Here is a 16,541-nt window from a genome sequence, read left to right on the forward strand (position 1 = left end):
ATAGGTATGTATATATGTATGTATATTCATGTGGGATACCAAATAACTGACAGTATTTTTAGAGGAAAGCTAAGATTGAATTAGTACTACTTAAATAATTGCTGGTGATGCATCAGCAAATATCCCTTATGCTTGCCCTACATTCTGTGCTTCTCTGTGATTTTTTTTTTTACCACGTAACTTTTTTCTTTCAAGTGAAATTCACAAAAAATGGTGTACTAGTTAACAAGTCACAGTTTATGCTGTTATAATTACCAAGTTTTGTCACTTAATGAAATTATAATGTTAGACCACTTGTAACTGTTCAAAGGAGATATTTAGCAGTTCTGGCAAGTTCTGCTTCTCTTGTTTTTAAATAGTATTCTTGCTTTCTGATCATTTTTACATGTGATCAATATGTGATGACGTGGCTGCCCAGAGAGGCTGTGGATGCCCTGTCCCTGGAGGTGTTCAAGGCCAGGTTGGACGGGGTCCTGGGCAGCCTGGTCTAGTACTAGATATGGAGGTTGGTGGCTCTGTGTGTGGCAGGGGGGTTGGAGCTTGATGATCCTTGAGGTCCCTTCCAACATAAGTCGTATCATTATACAGAACAGTTGTGTAGAGTACAAAAAGGCAAGCTGGAGACATAAGGTCTTTTGTGCCTCTGAACTTTGGTTTCAAAGGCCTGATAGATAACAGTAGTTATGCTGTTTGCTGCTTTCTCTTGCCTAATTTTGATTGGGCAAGATAAATTATTGTTTTTTCAATGCCTGAGATCCGGTGACTTCATTCTCTAGGGGCTAGGGGGAGTTTTTCTAATTCTTTTCTTTCAGATTCTTTACTCATAGCAAGTGAAATTGGGGTCACAAACACAATACAGAGGTGTTCTAATGCTTATGAAATGTTAAAGAATTTGCCTGTGTTGTGAATATGCAACTATGTTTGTCATCTCCTGAATTTTCATACAGTTTTCCTTTACTGTTAGCGGGGGGTTCAAATCCATTTGCCTTTGCATATCTGTGAAACAATAGAGTTACAGTTAGAGTCCATTAGAGTTGGTAGCTCCCAGTTAGGTTGTGTAAGACTGAACCTTTCATCACGTGCAAAATTCATGCCATATCTACGGACAGGACAGTGACACGAAGCAGTGATTTTTAGGAGCAGTTGGAATATGAAGAGGGATCCTGGTGATAGGAAGGTGGGGAAAAAATGAGGACTAAAAATAACATCATCATAGAGAGTAGTGGGAATTGTGCAAACCTGATAACAAGTCCTTTGTTTCAGAGCTGTACAAGGAATTTCTCATCAGTTCTCCAATTTCTATTATTCCAAACTGGGCACATGCATCTAAATATCAAGATACACTTCATGTACCTCAGTGTAATTACTTTAAAACTGTATGTCTGCTGATCGTGTTTATTCAAGGCAAGCTTTTTTGTTTTGTACTTGTTTATCAAGAGTGGATTTGTACATGAAGAACGTAGTTAAAAATAGGCAATCGGATGAAGAAATAGTTCAGCACATTGTGTGTCCTCTTAAGTATGTGCCAATGTGACAAGATCTTTAAGGACAGCTTGTTCAAGTTTATGTAGAGTAGTGTAATCCATCTAAGTTTTTTCCAGAGTTTCTCTGTTTCAGGCAATGAATCAGATATCTTTAGTTCTTTTACAAATATTAAACTCCACAAAGGAGCAACAAGTTCTCTTCATCTATTTAATATCTGTACAGTAAGCTTGAAATCTTGCTACTACCCAACCTACTAGCAGCTGAGTCTGAATGTTTTCAAGACTATGTATAGCTTTCTTAACAGGTGAGATTCATTAGCATGATGGAGGAGGTCAACATAGATTGAAACTTTAAAGGCTTGCTGTTGAGATAATAAGTTAAAATCTTGTGGTGTTAAAAGTCAGTAACTTGAGCATAAGAAAGGAATATATTATAAGAAACAGCAGACAGTTGAGAAACGAGGGAAAGAAAATAAGGACACGTATTTTCACTGGATATTATCAGATATGAATTATTGATGTCCTGTACAACACCATAATTAATGCTGATCTTACAGTTCCTTGCAAAATTTTGTTCTCATGCTAGGGTTAATGAGAGAACCCCCAAGGACTGTAGAGATTAAGCAAAGTAATTCTCTTTCACAGGTGTGATGGCACTACAGAAGTCTCCTTTTTTTTCTTTCAGCTTTACGAATTCAGTGCCCTGACTTCAACCCACCCATTATCCTTGTTTATTTGTACTGAGAAAACCAGGATGGGAGGGCTTTCTTTTTCTTTTTTTAAAGGGTGGAAGTGCTACAAGTGGTTGGTTTCGTTAATGTCTTACTTCTTTGATTCTGTTCAAAATCTCAAATCCGTTACGCTTCACATATGCTTTCTCTTTGCTATCCCTAGGTGTATATTGTAGGCAAGTTAACCAACCCAAAAGCTTGTTATTGCTTTTTCGTTTTTTAATCAGAGTAAACTGAAGCATGATCAGTGAGGGCACTGGCTAATGTCTTCAAGTACTTTAGGGAAATGAGTGAAGAAGGGAAAAAATTCTGTATCGCATGGATATAAACTACCCACAAATAAACTTAACATTATGAGATGATTTAGTCTAGACAACATTTGAACATCCTTCAGTATGACTTTTGGGGTCCAGACACAGGATGAATGAATTTTATATATATCTATAATCTGTTGGTTGTCTTCAATGTTGGGAAAATAACTAAAGAAAAATGAATTTCATTTAAACTCAGTTTTGTGCCTAGTTTCATTAGAATTTTTATTTTACATAACCTTCCTTCAGCTATACTGGTCAGCTTTTTTTAAGTTTGCTCTGATATTTGCAAGACTTTTTTTAGTTCTGCCAAGTTTTCCTGCACTGGATATACATATAAAATGAGTGTTGTGGCTTAATTACCTATGACTGAGTCATGACAAAAACTATGTTTATATTAGGTGGATTGGACTCTTCTTGCAGCGTGTCTGCACAGCACCCCTGGCACTGAGGAGGAGGGTGAGTCACTGGTGGTGTATAATGAATCCTATCAGCCAAATGATTATAACTAAGTTGCTTTAATAAAATTGTAGAGTTACTTTGATCTAAAGTTAAACCATATTTCTAAATAAAATTGTTTTATCCAGACACTTTGTTAAACATAAGCCAATGAATCATCTTTATTGCTTTTCTTATAAAGAGGTAGATTTCTAATTTGAAAGAGAAAGTTCAGTCATGGGTGGTAGGGAGCAGTGCTTATAGCCTCTTGTCTGATGTGTTGCTGAGCTTTTTTTTTTTTTTTTTTTTTAAATCCTGGCATGCTAGTGTGAATAACAGAATGTGGACAAGTTTGCTTTGAGGACAGTTCCTACCTAGGAATAGGAACCTTAAGACAACACTGGTAACACTGGTCTTAGAGTGAGAGTCTTAATGACATTGCATTACTACGTTACTCAAGAAATGTATTTCAAAATAGTGTAGCTGACATGTGCCTGCCATCTTTACTGTGCAGAACTTGTTGACCATGATCAAGAATTGTAAAGCATGGGCTACCTCAAATCGGGATTTTCCAGGAACTGTTTTTTGATAGTTATCCTTTATTATGAAGTTTTTGCAAAATACCAGTTAAATCAGACAATCCAGACTATTTGTTATATGATACAAGATCTGAATTTCAAATGTAAGGTGCTGAGCTAATTTTTTCATTTGTTTTAGTTAACATTTAGTTAACTGCTTAGTTAGTTTTAGTCTCCAAATCCATATCTGCAGAATAATCATAAAAGTACTTGTGCACAGTTAGCTGGACTTTGTGAAGAGTTTTGTCATGGATTGATGTTATCTAATATATCAAACTACATTATCTGAAACTGCTGTATATTTTACTTCCCACTTGATAGACCATCTTGGGATAGTTAATAGCTAATTGTTTTAGTTCTACTCTTCAGTTTTTAACCACCTGTCTCCCTCCTGCCAAAAGAAGTATTCCACTTTAAACTTCTTGTTGGTTGTTTCCAGGAGTGGAAGACTGATCCCAAATTATTTGTAAACATGACTTAATTGAGAGTTGAACTTACTTTGGGACAAAAGAAAATTTAGGGTGTAATTTTTCAGCTGCATTGTTAAGAGGAATTTGCAATTCAGATAAATATTTTTCTTTAATCTTTCTTGCCTCAACATGTACCTTATTCTCACCACCCCCATCTCCACCATCAGCTTTTGTAACCTTGATATACACTTATATGTAATAGAGTAAGCTGTTAATGTGTTGAAGTTCTGATGAAACGAACTTGTGCACATAACAATTTGTTTTGGCAAGTGTGTCAGAAGTAGACCTTCCCTTGGTGTGTCAATGTAGAAATAAACACTGGGAGGAAAAATGCTGTAGAAACAAATACAAATAGAGATTGGACATAGAAACATTAAGTTTACAAATAGTCTTAATGTTTGCTTGATAGAAATTAAACCCACACAAACATGAAGTTTCCCAAATACTTAAAAGGTCTCCCTAATAAGCCTTAAAGTAAATCAGAAGATATAGAACTGAAGTGATGAGGTGATTGCTTCCCTTCGCAATTTACTTTCTTGAAAGGCTCTAATACGTATGAGAATTCTTTACACTGCAGTGGCAGCTTTTGGGATCCCATTTAATTTTTGACTCCAGTAGTAACTGGAAACACTGACAGCAATCAATCTTTCTGTCTTGACCAGGCATTAAGTAACATTTTGATTTGTGGAATACTTGGAAGACATGATTTGGCTACTTCGTGTCACATCAAGCCTTGACCTCATATGTACATAGCTTTCTGAGACTTAGTTTTGTGTACTTAGTGGGAATGTCTAGACAAGTGAGAAGTAGTAGCTTCCAGGACAGATCACATCAGGCTCTCTGTCACAAGATCAATTGAGCTGCCTGGAGCAATCTTAGCACAGGAGGTTGGCAGGAAGGGATCACTCTCTGAATTATTCCGCAGTGTGCCAGACTGAACTGTGGTCCGAATGGACTTGTCTGCTTTATGCTTCACAATTTTCATGTATATGAAACATTCTCTTCAGAACCATGGATCATTCTTCTAGCATGAACCATAGCAGAAAACAGTGCCTCTGATCATTATCTGTCTTGGGCTGGAATGCACCATGTACTATTTACTATGGCAGATGACTAGGTGAAATGCTAATAAAAGTCTGCCCTACTTAGGACAAAAGCAAATGCAAGAAGTAAAATTTTATACCTTGCTTTCTACTGCGTAGCAATTTTGGAAAGCAAGTATTTGTTGACTAAGTTTTCTAGCTGTTGGCTCCTTGTATTTAAAGATTTTTTTTATCTATAAGAATTGTGCCATAAATAAAACTGAATAACCATTCAAATTCTTTAGGAACTTACTAATTCACTGCTCAGTAAAAAAAAAAAAAAACTGAAAATACAGAAATTACCTGTAATTTAAGCACTATGGGTATATGGATTTTTTTAATAACTAAAAGGTAGATAGTCTATTGGATCAACAGGTTTTATTTCATTGTTTCTTGGTTATATTTTTTACAGGAACTAAAATAAACACTCATTAGCAAACCAGTGATGAATTAAAGTTATAGTCCAGTAAATACAGCTCTTCCATTTTGAGTTCTGTGATGTAACTTCCTCTCTGATTTGTGTTAAATTAGGAAATGCATTTTTTTGTTTGAAGTGTAGTATCTTAATCTTTGAATGTGTAATGGTTTCACACTGAGAGACAGGTAAGCTGCACCATACTGTTCCTACACTCTGCCTCCTCCAAAGAGTTGGAGGAGAAGATATGGTGAAAGAATGCTTTTGTGTGTTGAGATGAGCAGTTTAAAGGGAAATTAAAATTAAAAAAAAAAAGTGAAGATAATGTGGAAGCAAAAGGGAAAAGCAGTTGTTCTTCCTTTCAGCAGGCAACATTCAGCTATGTCTTGTGAAGCAGGGCCTCAATATACGCAAGAGTTGCTTGAGAAGTCTGATCCTTTCATGACAAGAGGTCCCTCCTGTTCTAATGATGGTCCTGCTGCAGAACAGCTGCCTCTTTCAGTTCTTCCTCCTGCTCCCTCCCAGGAGAATCTGCTGCTTGCCCTGTAAAATGGCTTGACTTCTGCTTGCATTAGTTTCTTCTTGGCTGTATGTGTGACTGATACAGTTGAGCCTTGGTTGCTTGGTTTACCCTGACACAGTGCTGTGAGCTGTAAATCATTGGCATTGCCAAGGAAAAACACGCATCTTCTAACATTGTCACTTTTTTAGGATTCTGCACTTGTTCAGGGATGGCCTCTGTGAGAAAAGTTCAGAAGCTGCCACATCTTAGATAAGAGCCATTTCCAATCAGCTCAAAATTAACCCTACTGAAGCTGCTGGGGTTGAAACTAAGAGTCATAATCAAGTTTTTAATGGAAAACAGTTGTTTTCTGTGCTTTGGTTTAAAACATATGAAGCTGGTTCACTCTGAAGGTACAGAATGAAGGCTGATGCAAAGGAAACTGTTACAAAGAAACTGATGAAAAACACACTGGTATTGGAGTAGAATCACTTCTGGATCTTCTGAGTATTTTTTTCTTCTTTATTATTTACTTTCCTTTTTTTTATTTTTATTTTAGTACTACACCAATTCCTAGTCACTTTAGACTTATACTTGCAGTGGTGATAGTGCTCTGGGATGTACTCAGCACTTGAATTTTTTGCTTATTTCTTTACAGTTATTCTTCATTCAGCGAGGAGAAAGCTAATCCTCTGTTTTTGCCAATAAAAACAAGAAAATGGTGCTTATTACAGGAGAGATAAGCAACTTGACCATAATGATTTGTTTTCTCCACAGAAATAGTGCTCTCACATGATGCCAATAAGAGGTTGTTAAACTTAATTTGCCAAACAAATATACTGAAAATTATGTTGTATCCTATATAATTTTTGTTTCATATGATGCCAAGTTTTCTGACTTTGAGCAAATAATTACTAAAAAAATTGAATCTTTAAAGCAATATAAAGTGCAAATTTTTCTCTAGAACAAAAAATCAGATGGTTGCTTTTTGTCCATATGTTGCTTGTGCAGTGGTGTAACATGACTGAAGTGGCCCTGGCTCAAGTTAGAAAAGTCACGTGTGTTAAGCATTCATTTATTTCTCAAATGCTTTGAACAGCTCTTTAACTCCAACAGTTACAGCATATTATCCTTTTTGGTCAGGCAAGTAGTCACGATAAGTAGTATTAACTGCTAGATGGCCACCATCCTTGAGAGATTGGATGTTTTCCTTTGCAGATCAGTTTTTATTAAACCGATTGCAGATATGTAATAGAGATTTATTCACCTCAGTAGTTCAAGGAATTGACAGGGTTGACCTACTTCTTCCCACCTGTAGTGTTGTGGGGTTGCTTTGTTTTGTTTTGTTTTTTGAGGGAGCGGATAGTGGGTGGAAAGGTAGAAAAGCTCTGCCTTTTGTTCTACATACTTATTTTGATGATCCTACTGAAGCCATCACTCATTTGTGCTTGAGAGGAATGTTTAACATGTTCTCACTGTATTGATTTTATGGTAATTACATTTCTAGGAAATGAATCAGGCTGTTTAGCTAGTTTAGATGTATGGCTCCTTGGCTTACTTCTTTTTGAAAGTGACTGCTTGCTTAGGTTCTCTCTTGTCTGAACAATACCAATGAAATTGTATACCTTTCCCTAGGATCTGTACAACATGCTAGAACTTAGAACAACAGGAACTTTAGGTATAAACTTCTGTGGATGTTTAAAAAAAAGTCTTACATGAATTGTTATTGCCATTGAGCGTGAGGGAAACTGGTACTTTAGGGTTTTGTACACATTTGTGTGGAACAAATCACGAAGCAGTTAGCATGTCTCTCCCTGAAAAAAAAACTGAACTCAAATGCTTCAATGAAGAGAATATAACTGCAACAGTGGACCCCTTAAGGACATTCCTTCTGGGAGGTACCACGTCAACAGAAGAGATGTAAGATTAACAGGAAAAACCGCTGCAGAGAGGGGCCCCCAGGATGGATCCAGCAACCCAAAATCACACCTCAAGCAAAGCTTTTCAGTGTAACTTTCCATCTCCACCCTTACAGCACTCCTTACTGCCAAAAATAAGAGTTTTCTGGTTCAATATCTTATTAGAAGTGGTTTGGAACTATAAATAAAGATTGCCCTTTTTGATTTCTGCTATGTTTAGGGAAATACAATAGTGCACTATAATTATAAACAAAGAAGGTGGCATCAAAGATGCCAGACTCCATTATCTTCCTAGTTGGAACAATGTGTAGGCCCCACAGCTCTTTGCTTACTGGATTAAAAGTGTGATGACTCGCATAAAATCTTAGCCTTAGGAGTTCTTGTTCATTCTGATAATCAGTAATTTAATTAACTGAAATCTCTGAAAACTGATGAAAACCAAACAGATTTATTTAATTTGCCACTCCTTTAACTGGCTGTAATTGGAGCACACTTAGTTCCGTTGCAAGATGAAACATGTTGACTTGGGCTATGTGAAGAAAGTGATCATGGTTTTAGATTAATGAGAATCTTTCAGCAGATAACAGTCCAAGGATTTATCCGGTGATGACAGTGAGAAAAACAAATAATACACCTGTTAAAGCATCTAATTTCTCTTATTTAAGTTTTTATCTAGAATCAATCTCATGCTATTGTGGAGCTCCTATTGAAATTAAAATAAGAACTGACCTAAAAACTGTCAACAACTGGATGGACAGATTAACATTTGAATGGATTTTCCCATAGCAGCTGACATCTCTGACACCCTGGGTATTGGCTTATTATAAAATGTTGATTTACTCAATTACAAGAGTTTTCTGTTTCTGATGAAACTGTGAGTGATAAAAAGAGATCTGAGATTTTGCATGTGGAAGAATGGGCTTGCATTACTCCAGTCATTAACTTGGGGAAAAGTAAGACAGAGATTTTTGCTTATTTTTGGTTTTATTTTGAAAGTCACTATATTAAAAATTCCTGATGCTTCAACATTCTTCTATAATTGCAAAGTTATCTTTTCAGAAATGAAAAGAAAATGCTATGAACTTTGTCCATTAGATATTATAGTTGGATTTAAAATGCTAAAGAATCATGGTTTTGAAAACTGAAGTTCTTATTTTCCCTTAACTACTGAGCAGAATAAAATGTAGACAGATAACATTACAGAAAGATAGCAGTTGGATAATTGAAATTATCCTACTTGCTCCATTAGTTGCTTTTTTATCTGAAAATTGACAGTTCACTCATCTTACCATGTGATTATTATTATTTCTTAAAGTCTTTTTAACCTTTATTAAACATTTGTGTGGAATATACAAGTACATGTTCCAGAACGTGCCATTGACTAGATCAGGTATCTTTGTTTTACAAGGCAAAGGTTTATATTTTTGCACTACAAATTAATTAATCTTCAATGGAGTTAGTTTCTGAAGATAACTGCAGTAAAAATGAAATGTTATTAACTGCTTCTGTTATGTTTGCATAACTGAAACTTCTCTGTGAGATGTACAGGGAGAGATGGTCTAGTTCTCATAACCTACCTCCTTTTCATCTGCGGTGGCAGCAAATGGCTGCTTCCCCTTTCCTCTTTACAACTAAAACAGCATCTGTATATTACTTTGTTGTATTTTTAGGCTTTCACAAAATATCCAGCACTGAAACTTTGTTTATCTATTGCAATATAAGTCTGACAATTGAAGGAAAAAAAAAAAAAACTGTGAAAAATGGTGTAGTTGTAGAAACATTTTATATTGGAGTTGGAGCTTTAAAAAATGCTATTGTAGGAAGTAATTCTGTGAAACTAGCAGTACAGTTTAGAAATTATGGAGCCTAACTCTTAACACCGAAAGGAATGAGTAACTTTAAATCTCAACATCTGCCGCATTCAAGAAATTGGTTGAAATCATAGAATCAGCAAGGTTGGAAAAGACCTCCAAGATCATCCAGTCCAACTGTCTACCTGTCACCAATAGTTTCCACTAAACCATGTCGTCCCTCGGGACAATATCTAAATGTTTCCTGAACACCTCCAGAGTCAGTGACTTTACCACCTCCTGAGGCAGCCTGTTCCAGCTCTTGACCACTGTTTTGGAGAAGCAGTATTTCCTAACGTCCAACCTGAATTTCCCCTTGAAGATGGCAATTTGAGGCCATTCCCTCATCCTATTGCTAGCTATATGGGAGAAGAGGCCAACCTCCATCTCACCACAGGTAGCGAGAGATACCTTCAGGTATTTGTGGAGAGCTGTAAGGTTTGCCCTGAGCCTCCTCTTCTCCAGAGGAAATAATCCCAGCTCCGTCAGCTGTTCCTTATCAGGCCTGTGCTCCAGATTCCTCACCAGCTTCACTGCCCTTCACTGGACACGCTTCAGGGCCTCCATGTCTTTCTTGTAGTGAGAGGCCCAAAACAGAACACAGCGCTCAAGGTGCAGCCTCGCCCGAGCTGAGTACAGAGAGATGATCACCCCCTGCTCCTGCTGGCTGCACTATTGCTGACACAAGCCAGGATGCCATTCACCTTCTTGGCCACCTGGACACACTGCTGGCTCATGTTCAGCTGATGTCAACCAATGCCCCCAGGTCCATTTCCTCTATGCAGTGGTGGCCACTCTGTCCCAAGTCTGTAGCATAGCCTGGGGTTTTTGTGGCCAATGTAAGCAATCATATTTTTTTTTAATTGATACTCTGGGGGTAAATTATCCTCACATATCCCCAGAGTGATTATTGATGAAATTGATTTTTCTACTTGACCAAAACCAAAATACTTCAGTCAATTTTCAGGGAAGTATTTATGAACTATATACTACATGTATTGTAATTAAGGATTATAACACTGGCATCTCTCATGTAATAGAAGTTTTTAATAGTGATCCCTCAAGAAGTCTGCTGCTGATGGCTCCTGGCAGTATCCCTAGATTCCAATAGTGAGGACTATGCTTCTCTGCAGAAGGGTTGTTTGCAGTCTTGTCTTCCTTCATCACCTTCAACAAAATAACTTGTGTTTCAGAATTTTGGCTGCACTTCATGGTTGTGTCTATTTGTTTTCTTACAGTCTGCCACTCAAATACATAGCACTTAATAAAATTTTTAAGAATGTCAGAAAGAAAAATACTGTATGTGAAAAGTAGGTAGACTTAGCAAAGGTTGAAAAACTAAGCTGAGCAGATTCTAAACTGAATATATATAGCTGACAGAAGTGAACTGAATAAATACTAGGAGTCTGAGCTAGTACTGAAAGCTGAACTTTCCCTTTGGACAATTCTTACAATGTATATTTGAAACATAGTCTTGTTAGAAGAAAGCGGGAATGTTCTTTCTCATCTGTCCAGATGTGTTTCTGCAATGTCAGGGCATTCAGATTTGCTTAGGAAAACTGGGAGAATTCTCATTTTCTATGATTTTTTTTACATGCTGTATTTCCTTACAGATTAAGGAGAAGCTGTGTCTTTGAAGATCTAAGTGCTTAGCATAAATATTTTCATTTACTTCACCATTTTACCATGTTTAAATCAAGCTTGTCACAACGTAGAGCATAAGAACAAAATGAATAAATGTTTTAAGCAATTTCAATCCAGTTTCTCATAAAAATTCCAAGTTAATTCCATTAATCCTCACAAATGTTGTAGCTCTTGAAACAGAGACGTGATGTAAAACAACAGAAAAAATAATCTTGCTTATCTGAGGTTTATAAGATTGTGCTCATCCTGCTTCAATTTGCGAACTATCAAAACACAAAAATGATTATTTACTCCTTTTTTTGTAGCTTCAGAGAGTTCACGTTTTGTTATTTTAAAGACAAATGGGGTGGAGTTGAAGCCCTCTGTACAACATGAAGACTGCAGCAGAATAACTTTAAGGGTTTTTTGTGTGTGTGCGTGTGAGTTTAAAAGCATCTGCAAATATCACTGCAAAGTGGGCAGTGAAAAGGCTGTTTTCTTCAACATTACACCACAACGACATACACAGAGATCTTAGATGTCTCCCCCGCTCCTGTGACTACTTTGATAGGAAATCAGATTTTCCTGTCCTACAAAGTTACCCTACAAATTTTCTATTTTAGCTTTTAATTTAGTGATCGGGTTTTTATCTGTATTGGAACTCCGTATTATACGTGCATACTCCCATCTGGGCACTGGTACTATTATAAATCAAGGTGAAGACTGTGGTTCTGTTTGTTAAAGACGAAATTAATCTTTCCTTTACCCTTTGAGATATAATATTGCAGTCAGTACCAAGGCAGAGAAACAGTGACTCAAATGAAACAATCATAGGTAGGTTAAGAAATTACTTCAAGATAACCTGGATATGAAGAACAATCTGAAATGTTTTCTTTGTAGGGTCAGAAATCCTGATTTATCAGGATGCAAATTCATGTAGCTTAAGTTTATCAAGATCTTGCTGTATTATGGTGATTGAGAACAGATGCAGACAGCTGACATATGAAATGGGAAGGCTGATGTTCAGACATCATCGTAGTTGAGATCTCTGTTCAAGACCTCAGACAAAACTGCTAATTTCCTGGGTTTCAAACTGCTTGTAAAAATGAACGTCTGTTTTTGCTGCATTTGAATAGTGGTGCTGCTGTAATCCTTGCATCGGTGTTAAATTATCTCATGTACTGGGGAAAGCAATTTCAGGTAGCACATAATGTGCTATCTGCTGCAGCATCCAACTCTGGAAGCTCTGACGGATGGTTATCGCTTACTTAAGGCCATCTAGTGGTCAAAGCCCACCAGCAGCCCTGCTGCAGTTACTGTCCCCAAGTGAATGGGCTTTGTGGAAGCGACACATTCATGGAGGGTCTCGCTCTGTTAAATGTCTACAAACCCGGAAGTTACCATAGATTATGACGGTGTCTTAACAGTAATAGCACTGGTCTAGCTAAAATAAAAAAAGCGTTACTGAAATGCATTAGGAACTCTACTAGTAGCAGTGGAAAGCAAGCTGCATCCTCTGAATGTCTTGTTTTTCCTCATTTAGGTTGATGTTTCATGACTTCGGTTTTGGATTTTGGACAAGAGATTTGCTTCTGTAATCAGAAAGTTAAAAATATACCTTCTGCTGCTGTAAAATCTGCTGCTTTATTTATTTATTTATTTATTTATTTATTTTGCCAAACTACCTGAAAACATATCCCCTCCAGTTTTCCATTACTTGGTTTTGTTGTGGTGTAGTCATAGTTACTACAAATGCTGCTAGACTTTGATATATGTTGACAATACCTGCAGTACTACAGAAATGACCTGTACTTAAATAGATTTCTTTTGTGCTTTTTTTTTCCCTTGCATCTCAGTCCATAAACCAGGGGTTGCTGAATAGTTAACAAAAAAAGATTGTTTGAGAAATCAACTAAGGAAGGTTTTGCATACTTATTTCATGGTCTCCAGCTGGTAGATGCAATGTTATGTTTGGATCATTTAAAATCTGCTTTTAAGCTAAAGTGCTTAAGTATGATTCAGAAGATACCAAGTGCAAGCTGTGTAGTAAACAGGTAGAGGCACTTCCAAAGGAAATTGGCCTGAAAACAGATAAGAGTTTGTCACTCAGCTTGCTCTCTGTGTAGGCTTTTGTGATCTGTCTGTTGTCTTGAGTGGAAGCTATGTAGCTATGGCTAACACAAAGCTGAAAACAGATCAACTTTGCTGAGGGTTTGTGCTTGTTAGCTATGCTTGGTGTTGTATTAGCTGCAGTTATGCAGCTTTTGCTTGAGTCAAAACATAAGCTGAGCTCAGCGGAAGACGAGATACGAACTGAAATATTTACTTAATTGAGAGTTAAATTTCAAAATGCATTTGAGTATCTGGGACAAGTTAAAACAGATTTGCGAAGATACATAGTTGTCCAGAGAGAGTTAGGCTTTTAACTAGCTCTGTAAACATAGAATTTCTAGTATGGAAAATTAAATGCTTAGCAGCTTTCAAGAAAAGTTTACAACCACGGTGTTTGAAAACTCAGCTTCAGCATGGTGTGATTGTCTCATATGCGAGCTGACACATTAAGGAACCGAATTACTTCTGCTATGATAGGTTACATACGTGTAAATTGTGGCATCCAACTTTTTTCTTTCTGTGGTATTAAAGACTTGGTGACTTAATGAATGAAATATAACAGCAAATACTAAACACTCAGAATTATGAGCCTTTGCTTTATATAAATATGTGGATAATATTTGAAAAGCTAATTTTTTAATCCACTGAATATGGTGTTAGTAGTATTAATCAAGATAATTGTCTTTATTGAAATAAAATTAATGGTAAAAACTATTTGATCTGTCTATATTACCCTAGCAGAAAAAGGATTATTAACTAATCCTCATCTTTGTCTTTTAAATTATCCTTATATTGCGTTGGTCAGAGCTTCTATGCTTGCATTAGTTTGATCTTACCATTTATTTTAAGATAAACAGAAAGCAAGAACTCCTTTATAAGACTAAGCTGAAATGACTGGATGGCCCTGAACTATGAACAGCTTAAAAGGCACCAACTGAGGCCTTACAGTATGTTTAATGCAGCTTTTAATTCAAATGTCATTTGACCTAGATCTGCACAGTTGAAAAGTGTTGAAGTAACAGGCTTCCTTTATAGAATAAAAGTGTTGAAGTCAAGAACTTCTCATAGACTGGAAGTTGCAAATTAATTCTATATTTGGAAAACAAACAAAAACCTCTTGAACCCTAACCATGCTATATGTGGGATTTTGCCAAATACACATAGCTGCATGGGTTGGGCTGTCTTCAAGATGACTTCAGGTCCACTTTATTAGCAACTTGTGCTAATATCTTATTGGAACTATTTACCAATCCACTCTCAAACTGAGTGTACAGGAGAAGGTTCAAACATACTGCTTCAGTTTCTATCTACCAGCACTGCCACATGTATTGGAAGCTCAGAATTGTCACCAGGATTGTGGGTTAAGATGACCTCATGCAATCACACCCAGTTTTAAGTGGTATACATGCCTTGTTATGGTGACATGAAAGAAACACAAATAGAAATCAGTTTGAAATACTTTTTAATTAATTCCATTTTCAGTGGATATATTACATTTGACTATTCTAATGGGTTTATCAATTCTCCATGTTAAATATCTAAGATTTATAAGCTGCAAATAAACTGATGTGATTTTGTAGAGAGTTTTTTATTGTAAGTTTTCGTGGGAGGTATATCACTTTCTAGCTTGTATTTTCACGTTTTTATGGATTTTTTTCAGTTCTCTCTGATTGGTTTTTACTGTTTCATTCTGCCATATCAGAATAGCTATAGTATGTACAAGAAGGGAGCTTTGCTCATCTGCACAGTGATTTTGTATCTTGACCTGACATGGCCTAGCAGCTGTACACTACCTGCAGAATCCTGAGTAATTTGACTGCATTCTCTTCTGGCTTTCTTGTAAATAATCTTTGATTAAAGGTGCTTAACCTTTTCTTCATGGGTCTCATATTTGGAATGTTTATCCTATTGATAATGTCCTCTTAAAAGGCAGTCTCCAGTTTAAGATAGTAGTAGCTATCAATTAAGATTTCTGTATCTGCATGAGACATTGTGTCATTACAGGAAAGATGTAAATACTGTGCTTGAAATCTGTCAGATCAATCCCATTTAGCGAAGCAAAGTGTCCGCAAAATAGTTACTAGCGTACTAGAGTAGATTACAAAGTTAATACATGATGAAATTTCAAAATATTACCAAATGATTTGACTTAGGATTTGGTAAGCAGTGTGAATAAGTAGCTAGTAAATGCTGTGCCAGAGCTGCTTTTTTCATCTGCTGTGGAGATTGTTTTTTAATTTGCTTTTCCATCCTCCATTCTCAAAAAGACTTCAGTGTAACTATTGCTGATGTAAGTGATGACCTAAGACTTTGAAATGAATGTTAAAATGAAACAGTTAAAGCATCACTAAAGAATAACAAAGCCCAACCGTTTCTGATGGCTAAACCAGGCTCCACTTAAGAGACAGCAGATGTTTTTTTCATCTACCATAATTTCAATTTTTGGTAAGACTCCAGGAAGAACAAACTACATGTCTAACTTGCTCTATCTGCCAGAGATGAAAAACTGCTTTGAAACTGTGCCAAGAAAATTCAAAACTAGTTTGTACAACACGTGGATCCTATGGGTAAAAATTACATGGCGCAGCCGTGGTTTTGGACTTCATTTCATTCAGCTTTGATTCTACTTGTTTGTGCATAAATGTACACAGTGCCACTTGGGAGGTCTGATTCCAGCTTTATCTCAGAAGGTTTAGGTAGTTTTTTCTGAACTTAAAATGCAAGCAAAATATTTCATTAAAAAAATACTTGGCCACTTCAAATACTGGCCATTTTTTCCCATGTTGATATTAAATTCTGGATGTTAGGGGAAGACAAAGAATAAACTTAACATTATTTACCACATTAACGATATATAAAAATGACCTATAATGAGGGGCAAATTGGTATTTCTAGTAGTAGATTGTTTAATTAAGCTGAATTAAACAGGTTGCTCCAAAAGTAATGCCTTCTACTTGCAACAAAATGGCTTCTGTAACAGTCATTGTTACATTGTCAGTGACAGTCAAGAATGGGCTTTCCTCCTC

At 36.5% G+C, this 16,541-nt stretch overlaps 1 protein-coding gene across 2 annotated transcripts in view; it reads left to right on the plus strand.

Moving 5' to 3' along the window:
• Positions 1-16,541, plus strand: part of SLIT3 (slit guidance ligand 3) — a 526,297-nt gene that overhangs the window by 16,032 nt on the left and 493,724 nt on the right. Inside the window, exon 1 of one of the 2 annotated variants that reach the window (XM_040646810.1) lies at positions 2,967-2,985. The exons of the other annotated variant lie outside the window; for it this stretch is intronic. The gene's annotated coding sequence lies outside the window, so the exon portion shown is untranslated. Of the gene's footprint in view, positions 1-2,966; positions 2,986-16,541 lie in introns of those variants that run through there. 2 annotated transcript variants of the gene reach the window in all.

The sequence above is a fragment of the Gallus gallus genome, chromosome 13 (assembly GCF_016699485.2).
Source record: "Gallus gallus isolate bGalGal1 chromosome 13, bGalGal1.mat.broiler.GRCg7b, whole genome shotgun sequence".
NCBI classification, from domain to species: domain Eukaryota; kingdom Metazoa; phylum Chordata; class Aves; order Galliformes; family Phasianidae; genus Gallus; species Gallus gallus.